The following is a 9,471-nucleotide window of genomic DNA, read 5'->3' on the forward strand; positions in this document are numbered from 1 at the left end:
AGCAAGCCCTGCCCTTTCCAGCCTGGCCTATTAGCTGGCCTGAGAACAGGGGCTGCTCCTTAGTCCCAGCGCTGCCAGTTACCTTTGCCCAGCCCACAAAAACCCTTCCCTTAAGGGGCCCTTTTTCCAGTTCTACTCACTTCATAAACCTCTCTCAATAACAGAGTGAGTGTTCCCTGTTACAGGCAGGCAGCAGGAGAGTCAAGTGCCTGCTGCCTGTCCTCCCAGCCCTTGCATCCCCTGCTGCCTTCTTCCCCTAGTGCAAGGGTCAGCAACCCCCACCACACATACTGAGCATGGCACGCAAGGCCTTTTTGCTCGGCACACCACTACCAGCCCAGGCTATAAACAGCTGTCAGCCACAGAGCCCAGGCTGCTCCCAGCAGGCAGCTGGGAGGCTGCAAGTCTTGCTACAAGCAGACCAGGCTCTGTGGGCTAGCTGCAGCTGGGAGGCTGCAAACAGCTTGTCCAGGCTCTGGCATGTCAGCACTCTGGCACCTTCCAAGGTAGACATTGTTATTTTTTCAGCACTCTGGCCAAAAAAGTTTGCCTCTCTCTGCCCTAGTGTCTGCATGCCCTGGATCCACACCTTCTTGGTACCCCCCAGCACCTGCTGTCCTGCCACTTGTTTCCCTCAATGCCTGCCCTTTTATGCCTGCATCCCTTGACATGTGGTCTGCAGCACTTTCCCCCCTTGCCTGTACCCCCCATGCTTCTACTCCTCACCACTTGCCCCCAATGCCTGTCCCCATACTGCCTCTGCCACTTTGTGGCTATGTGGGGGCCAAAGCACTATGTACTCCATGACCCAGGCCAGAATTTATTTCATCATAATGATTGAGCCACTGGTATGCTTCCAAATTGTTTTAAAATTTTAAATATATTAAACATTGTATTCAATTGATGCGTGCGTACGTGTGTATATTTTAAATCATGGAAAAAGATGGATTTGGGGGGTTGTTATGAGAGATTGTTTTATTTTTAACAGAAAAACAGGATCCCTGTTTATAACAAGTTTATAAATTTTCCATATATATAGAATCTAATGTGGGGGGAGGGGGAGGTGGAGGTTATCTTATAACCAAGGACATCTTCTAGTTGAGTAAATATGGTAGTACTTGTCACAACCCAAAGTTGTGGTTTTTGTTTGTGTGCGCGCTTCGGCACCGCTAAATTATTTTCCTGCCGATTGTAGCTTTCTTTGCACGGTAGAGTTCTCTGCTGCGAGAGAGAACTCTGGTGCAGCGGGGGATTTCCTGCCAAATTACAGCTTCTTTGCAGGGTGCATTTCTTTTGCATACTAGTGATACATGCTGCAAAGGAGTTCCCGCCATTTGTATTCGGATTTGCGCCACATTATTGGCCAATTCCAAATGTAGGCACACGTGGCGGCTAGCTATTGGCTTGCTAGTCGTACAAAAGGCTTGGGTAGCTTCCGCCCAAGTCGGAGGAGGAGGGAGGAAGAGAGAGACTCTGTGTGAAGATCTCCAAGCGCTGCTTGGAGCTTTCGCTTCTAGCCTCTCCCCGTCGCCGATTGCAATCCCAGACGTATCCCTTTCCTGTAACTTCGAACCCGCGGAGTCTCAGCTCCGGGGACCTTTTGGAGCTCAACCGAACCGGACCCGTGAAGCCTAAACAACTCCGTGGGAGCAATCAAATTTGTTGTGGTCCTCTAGCGAGGATCTAAGCAGGAGCTGTGCCTGGAAACCTGTCCAGCCTACACCAATACCATCTTTTGGTGTAAGTAAACAATCTTTTCAATCAACCACTACGTGTTTGTGACTAACTCTAGATCGCCGCCGGCTCTCTCCAACCCCGCGTGCCCGGGCTGCCGGCCAACCCACACGCAGTGTGCGGGCCGGGCCCCGCTCCCGCCAGCACTGTTGTACCTTCTAAGTTGCCACCATATGCCTTTAACTCTCTCAGCTTTCATTAAAGAAAAGGAAGTATCTACTTGTTGTGCTTCTGAGGAAAACCTCAAAATATCAAATCAGTGACAAATGTCCTATTGACTCTGGTGAGTCATTAATTCAGATTCCTAATAATGATAATTTATATATCAATATGCTTACTTATTTACTTGGTGAGAAGAAAGAGAGAGCAGACAGTGATTTGAGTACTTAAGTGAAGACTATAGACTACCTCTGCCCATATATACAGAGAGAGGGTTAGAAGCTGCATCTCTCTGATTTCTCAACAGCATGCTCTATTATGCTGCAGGTTATGCATTATCTAGCAGTTTCTCCAGAGTTGCTTTTGAAACTGTCCTCCTTAGGCAGTTAGACAAGGGAGATATTTGTGTGGGAGCAGAAGGGAAAGCATAAGCTAGAGCAGGGGTGGCCAACCTGTGATTGTGGAACCACATGCAGCTCTTCAGAAGTTAATATGTGTCTCCTTGAATCTTTGCACAAACACATGGTGACCAGCTTCCATGACGCTGATGACTATTTGGAAGCTGGTCACTATTCACTTCTGAAGAGCTTCATGTGGCTCTGGAGCTGCAGGTTGGCCATTCCTGAGCTAGAGGGTATGTGGCTCAGTGAGATAGGTGCTCCGGATAGGAGTGGGTCCTGGTTGCTAGCCTGGAGCCTTGCTCCCAAATGATCAAACTCCCCTACTGCACTGCTTTCCATTTATTTCATCTATTAACTATGAAATGAAAGGTGCAGCAGCTCAGCTTCAAAAGGAGCACAGGAGAGACCTGGGGTGCTGATCAGAGCACTCTGCTTAAACGTTAAAGAAATATAAGTTGTGATCACCCTTGGGGGTGGCAGTTCTAGATCCCAGGTTTCAGACTTCCCGGAGACAAGTGCTCTAACTGCTTAGTTTGTAGGGTTTAAATGTGGAAGGACCCTGCTCTTCTCAGACATACACTCTTGCCTAGGCACATTCTTGCCTAGCCAGTGTGCAAGCTACTATGCATGCTCAGTCTACACTTTTTTGCTTACATGCCCACAGTACAGGAAAAATCATTAAAACACACCCAAGTAGGAGTCTAGAAAGCCATGATTTAGGTACACAAAGGGAAGTAAAATTCCACCCAAAGCAACTGGCTTACAATGACACTGTAGGAGCATCTGCAGGAGAAACTACATTGCTGATGACATAGCTCATCACTACAGCAACATAGCATTGGCAGGCACAAACCATGATGCCAATGCTAATTCACCATAGCAACAAGCTACCTCTCTATAGTGCGTCACTATGGTGACATAGCTGCTAAAAATAACCATGCTCTGCCAGGATGGAGCAGTAACAGCTGCTACTGTGCAGTCATTTAGTACTTGCTTTAGGATATAGATGTGCAATAATGACTGCACTGTGGGGAGTACGGGTAGATGTGCCCAGTATGTCAGTGGCTGCACCAAGATTGGAACCCAGATGCCCACGCTCTTCGATCAAGCATTCACATCCAGGAGTACCGAGTCACAGTCACTCGAAGGACATGGTCATTTGTAGTTTCCATTCAAGTTTACTGAGTCTTTTAATCAGTGAAAACCTATTTGAACAGCAGTGCCCAGGAACACCTGTGGTTATGTCCAACAAGGGGGTTGGCTTTTCAGCATCTTTATAAGACATACCATGGAGTAACTCCAGGTTTCCTTTAAATCTATTCTTTTATACAATCCCTGATGGAGCAAATGGTAGCAGCATTAAAGTGTCTCAGAAAAGGCGTTCAATTTAGATTTAATACGGCAGTTAAAATATCAGTTGGCTCTAAAAGAACACTTACTGCAGTTTAATGAGTAAGTGGGATAAATCTAGGGTGGAAATATGCCAGCAACGCAACCCAGCCCCCTTTCCACAGTTCATTATATAAAGAAATGTACTTGCTTAGTTTACATTTGTGATTAAAATTTGCAATATAGCTCATGTTCCAGCTGAACCTCAAAAACCTGTTTTTAATATGGATTAGCAACCACTAACCACAACGTAGAAAAACACCAGTGCTTCAGTGACTTGTACTCATTGTAGTGACTAAGGCAAATTAGCCCCTAGGAACTCATGCACTTGTAATCACCAGGATATTGCATCTTGCGTGCCAGGTTCATTTACGGTAGTTAGCCCACAGAGAATGCACTTTAAATTTCCAATCCAGCCCTGTATGACTTGCCAGCCTCTCACTTTCCCCAGTTCTCTAAAATTCCTCTCCCTTGTTCTTTCTGCTGTAATACTCCACATTGTCCATCTATTCCTGGCTTTCTCCCATGTTCTTTAGCTCTCTTCAACCTCCGCTCTTTGGTTGTCGTCATTACTTCTGGGGCCAATTCCACTGCTCTACACCAATGGGCCTCAAGCTTTTTAAACACAGAGCACCCCCTCGACAAACTGAAGACATCCCTCAGAAAGTGTCATCTCTTAAATTTTTCACTCAATTTTTGCTTACAGAAACATACTAGAGTAATTATTCTGTTGCAGTGAACTCAGATCACAAGTCAGAACATTTGTAACAGTATTTATTAACACTTTAACATGCATGTAACACTATGTTTTCCTATTTAAAAAAAAAATCTCTGGGTTTACACTGTAAGTCCTGTTTGCACACCTAACAGTGCTAACATCGTGTGGCAACCTGAGGCACTCTTGAAAGGACCTCAAGGCACTCCAGAGTGCCATGGCACCGTGGTTGAGAATACTGCTCTGCACATAAACTGACTGCAGAATCTGCTCTGTTATTAGCAGTTTGGTTGGATAAGCTGTGGATATGCTAAAGCTTTTCCTCAGCTGTTCCAAACAACTAAAGAATTCTCTATCCAAGCTATATATATAAATGCTCATGAAAAAGAGAACAGGTGGAAAAATTAGAAGTTGTGGTGAAAATAGTGTTTAAATCTACCGGCAGTTAACTTGCAGCATAGTAGTACCTGGCAGTTTGTCCTGATATCCTCAAATAAAAGCCAAATTTTGTCACTTTGCCCATATGAAGAACTGCTCTAATTTCAAGCAGTCCCACTGATGATTACTCAACATGAGTTAAGGAGGCAGAGCATGGTTTTAACTACGTGATCAGTCCCTTTGCTGGTACTGTTGGTAGAATTCCCAAGAAGCAATTGTGATTATTCTGAAGAGTAGCAGGATAAAAGCACTCCACTTCTATTCCACTGCCTTGGCACATAGAACTATGCAGGGCTTTGGGATAGTCCGTGTCAATTTTAGCCGTCTGCCAACTATACAGGAAACTATGGACTGTGATTCCAATTACATTTTTTCCCCTGAAAAGCAAACTTGAATTATTTAGGTGGGAGTTTGCAATAGTGCGAGCTGGATTTTAGAGCTTTGGTTTTTATTTGATATTAACAACATTGGTTTGAGTTGGTATGTTCTACAGAGACTTAGTCCAAAGCCTGGACTAAGAGACCAGACCCTACAGTCATCAGCAGTGTGTTTCTGTTTCAGGAACATACAAGGAGGAACTGGAGCTCATGGATGATAGGCTTTGTAGTTTGCCTTGAACACCATTTTTAGGTTTTATTGTGAAACACCTGCAAATGCCTTGTCTTATTTCAAAAGCCATTAAGTTAGGTGCCAGTGGGCCTTCCTTAAGATCTGCTTCCATTTTAAAATACTTGTTTTACATTGTGCTTTCTTAGAATCATCAAATCACAAAAAATAAAGGTGGAAAAGACTTCAGGAAGTCATCTAGTCCAGCCACCTGCTTGATGCTGACCATCCTTATCTAAACCTTCTTAGAGAAATATTTGCATAACTGCAGTTATAAACTTCCAGTGACAGAGTCCACAATCTTTTGAGGTAATGTGTTCTAGTGCTTAACCACCCTTAGAGTAAGAAAGTTCTTCCTAGCATGTAACATACATTTCCCCTGCTTCTGTGTCCCTTGTGAACAAGACAAGTGAATCTCCATCCTCTTTGTAAGACTCTTGTATTTGAAGACTAGTTTTGCATTTCTGCTCAGTTTTCTTCCCCAAGTTAAATTATCAGGTTTCCCCACTATTCCTCATGTTACGTTCTCTTGGGGTGCATCTACACAAAACACTATTACACAGTTGTTACTGTGCATTTATTTAGTACTTGTATTAGGAAGTACTAAATAAATGACCAGTAAATGGAGTTAGTGCAGTAGTGCTGGTGTGAACATCTTTTAGGTGATGCTACTGTGCAGTAGCCTAATACTGTGCAGTAGCATATTAGCACAGTTCATACTGTGACACACTACTGTACAGTACAGTACTTTTCAGCTATTGCTTAGTCAGTATTTTGTGTAGATGCACCCTAGGTGTCTACTAATTCCCTATGCTTTCTTTTAGATCAGTCCACATCTTTCTTGCAGTATAGTTCCCCAAACTGAACATAGTACTCCAGAAGAAGCCTGACCAGTATTAGATGGAGTGGAAGAATAACCTCCAGTTACTTGAATACAGCACTCCTTCTAATACATCACAATAAGCTATTAGGTTTTATCTTCAATGATATTATACTGCCGATTCATATTTGGGGCCGTGTCTATAATACTGCAACCTAGCTAATTATTCTTTTCATACTATGTAACTGAGTTAACTCTAAAAAAAAAAATCAAATCATCATTTCCATTTCTCTGTTTATAAAGTCCATACCATAGATGTAGATAAACTCTGTGCATGTATGCATGCAGTACTTTCAGCAATTTAGATCAAAGATAGCACAAGTGTATAGCATAATTATTACTAGTGCTTTTTTTTTTTTTTTTTTTTTTAAATACTTAAGGCTCCCCCCGATTCTCTCCTCTATTGTTTTCTCATTTCAGGGGGAAAAAAAAATTGCACTTTTAACACTTGAAATAAAATGCTTGAGCAACCTTTGCTATTAAAGATTCGTTGTGATTTAATACATTTATTTCAGGGATTAGCACCTCGGAGACTATGGGACTATAAAAATATATAGTATATCTACTAAATAATGCTATCTTCCAAGAGGAGGAACTGTAAATATTTAATAAAAATGCAAATGTAAAGCTATCTGAGATGCAACTTCTGCTATAATTTTACAGTGAAAGACTAAGTGCAGCTGTGCTAAGGTCCTAAAAAAGGTCTTACTTCAAAAACTAGTACTCCAGCAATTCAGTCCTCCATGAACTAGAAAGGAAAGGCAAAGATCAAGCTGAATTATTTATGTTTTAGAATTTGTTGCCATTCTGTATTCATCTTTCTGACAGAATATATACAGTTGCTGCTTATTATTTCAGCTTGTATTTTCTGGCAATTTCTTGTCACACAAAATTAGACAATAGGATGGAGTCTGCTTTTACCTGGTTATCACTTTTTTTTGGCTTAGAGAATTGTACTTGCATCTTTACAGGATCTATGCTGATATAGATATCTATATAGATAAACAGACATTGGATTTCTCCTGAGACAGAGACTTTTATCTTGGGATCTTACATATATACAAGCCCCTTGTCTCACTTGAAGTACCTGTGAAGTATATAGGCAGACAAGGTTCCTTGGGTGAATATATGCTGTGAAGTTGTCATGGCGGGGTCCTACAAAAGGGCCATGATCTCCTCAAGGCCCCCTTCCCGTGCCAAGTTGGTCCAAGGGCACCCTCAGATTCTTGCCCGCCACATCTTTGATGTTCCAATATATATTAGGGAAGCTGCCTCACGTCTCCTTGGACACGGTTACTTCTGGCCCTGTAAACTCCCGGACTCTTCGTGGGTCCCACTCTACAATGGGTGCTTCAGGGGCACCGTAGCCTTAGGGGCTATGCGTGGCTCCTACCACCCCAATACCATGCCCCAGGCCTCACAGCTGGAATAGAGGTTGTTCTGTCCAGGTCTACACTCTCTCTGGTACTCGGGCCCTCTGTGGCCCTGTCTCTCTCCGCACCTTCTCCACAACGCTGCCCCTCAGTAACGTTGCCCCCTTCTCCGGGGCTCACTACACTGCCACCCCCTTCTCCGGGGCTCACCACACCCACACTGGGGCGTCTCAGCAACGTCCCCTCCCTGGGGCTGGGGTCTGCACACCCCAAATGCTGCACCCTCACTGGCACTCAGGTCCCCACACTACTGTGGGTCCCCTATGAGGCCTCCTCCAACCCCTAATAGCCTCACCCAAACCACTGGTGATAAACAGCAAAACAAGACACAAGCCCCTAGGCTATAACATAACTTAAAGCTGCCCAGCTAAAACCACGTTGCTCCAACATCCCACGGCTGCCATCCTTTACCCAGCTTGGGCTATACCTGCAATCAGGCTTCTCCTCACATCTTTGCTCAGGGAGCTCCTTCCTCTCTGACTGCTGGCAGGAAACTGCTTCTGGCTTCAGCTCCTAGAGTTTATAAGGGCCAGGCCCTGCCCCTTACAGCCAGCTGACTGCTGGCAGGTGTGGGTCGCTTGCTGACTCCAGTTGCCCCGGCAACCAACAGCTGGGCTCCTTCTTCACTGCTAGGGCTCTTTCCCTAGCAGTTTCCCCTCTTTAGGAGCAGGGCACCTCAGTGCTCTGCGACAGAAGTATATAGCAGTTTTTTTTCCTGGAACAATCACAGCTAATTCACATTAATGGCCATTCAAACTGTGTGTGTAAAGGGCTGTGCTGCTCTCTGGTCTTGACTCAGATCAGTGAGGACCAGTCAAATTCACCTTCTGTTTTAACCCCAGGTGTGGTTGAATTTGAAGAACAAAGGCAAAAAACAGGATTGAAAGAAAGCAAAAAGTGAAACCTGGCTAGGTGCTTAGCATCTGGAAGCAACTACTGAAAAGTGGACAGACAAATACGAAGACATGTTTTTGGGGGTTTTTTTCCCCATTTTGATGCTGTCTTCTCAATACCCTAAACTATGAGTTCCCTGTAAAAATAAAATAGCAAAACCTATATAAATGGTAACACTTGCAAGTAGCTAATTGCAAATGTAATTTTTTAATTAATCTTCTTACACATGAAGACACTGTAATAAAGTTTGTCCCTGCAAATGAACACAAATTTTACAGTATTTGTGAAAGATGCCTTGTCTTTCAGGGCATGGATATTACACTTTTACCTTTAGAAAAAAGATGGTATTAAATGCGGTAGATAGATTGAGAGCCACTAATCTCCAGTCAGACCTACACAAGAATGAAAATTTAAAATGAAAAGAATGAAAGACTTTGCCCTCTTTCAGCTGCTCCATTTGAAACATATGGAGTTATTTTGCAGTACCCTGTGCAACTTCTTCAGTTGAACCAAAGTCCTGGGAAGTGAAGGTTTGCAAAATGAGTCAGATGAATTTCATGTACAAGTCTGTTGTACATGATACTAAAACTGTTGCCTTGTTTCAAAGCAGGTGTGCCTAGCAAATCAATGGGAAAGCTAATACTCCCAAATAAATTATATGATAACCATGTCAAAATATTGTCATTAATTTAGTTGATAAGTTGTTCAGTAGGTAAAGAACAATAATTACCTTTTATCTGCCAGCTCTGAAAACTCAACATGATATCTGAAAGCAAAGCAGTGGTATTTGTACTTATCTACCGTTGACAATAATGACTCTCC

At 43.4% G+C, this 9,471-nt stretch overlaps 1 long non-coding RNA gene across 1 annotated transcript in view; it reads right to left on the bottom strand.

Moving 5' to 3' along the window:
* Window positions 1–8,244, bottom strand: part of LOC132246420 (uncharacterized) — a 107,091-nt gene extending 98,847 nt beyond the window's left edge. Inside the window, exon 1 of the long non-coding RNA XR_009457670.1 lies at window positions 8,183–8,244. This is a non-coding gene — a long non-coding RNA (uncharacterized LOC132246420). The remainder of the gene's footprint in view (window positions 1–8,182) is intronic.
* Between the last annotated feature and the right edge of the window lie 1,227 nt (window positions 8,245–9,471).

This window comes from Alligator mississippiensis, chromosome 1, assembly GCF_030867095.1.
Source record: "Alligator mississippiensis isolate rAllMis1 chromosome 1, rAllMis1, whole genome shotgun sequence".
Lineage (NCBI taxonomy): Eukaryota > Metazoa > Chordata > Crocodylia > Alligatoridae > Alligator > Alligator mississippiensis.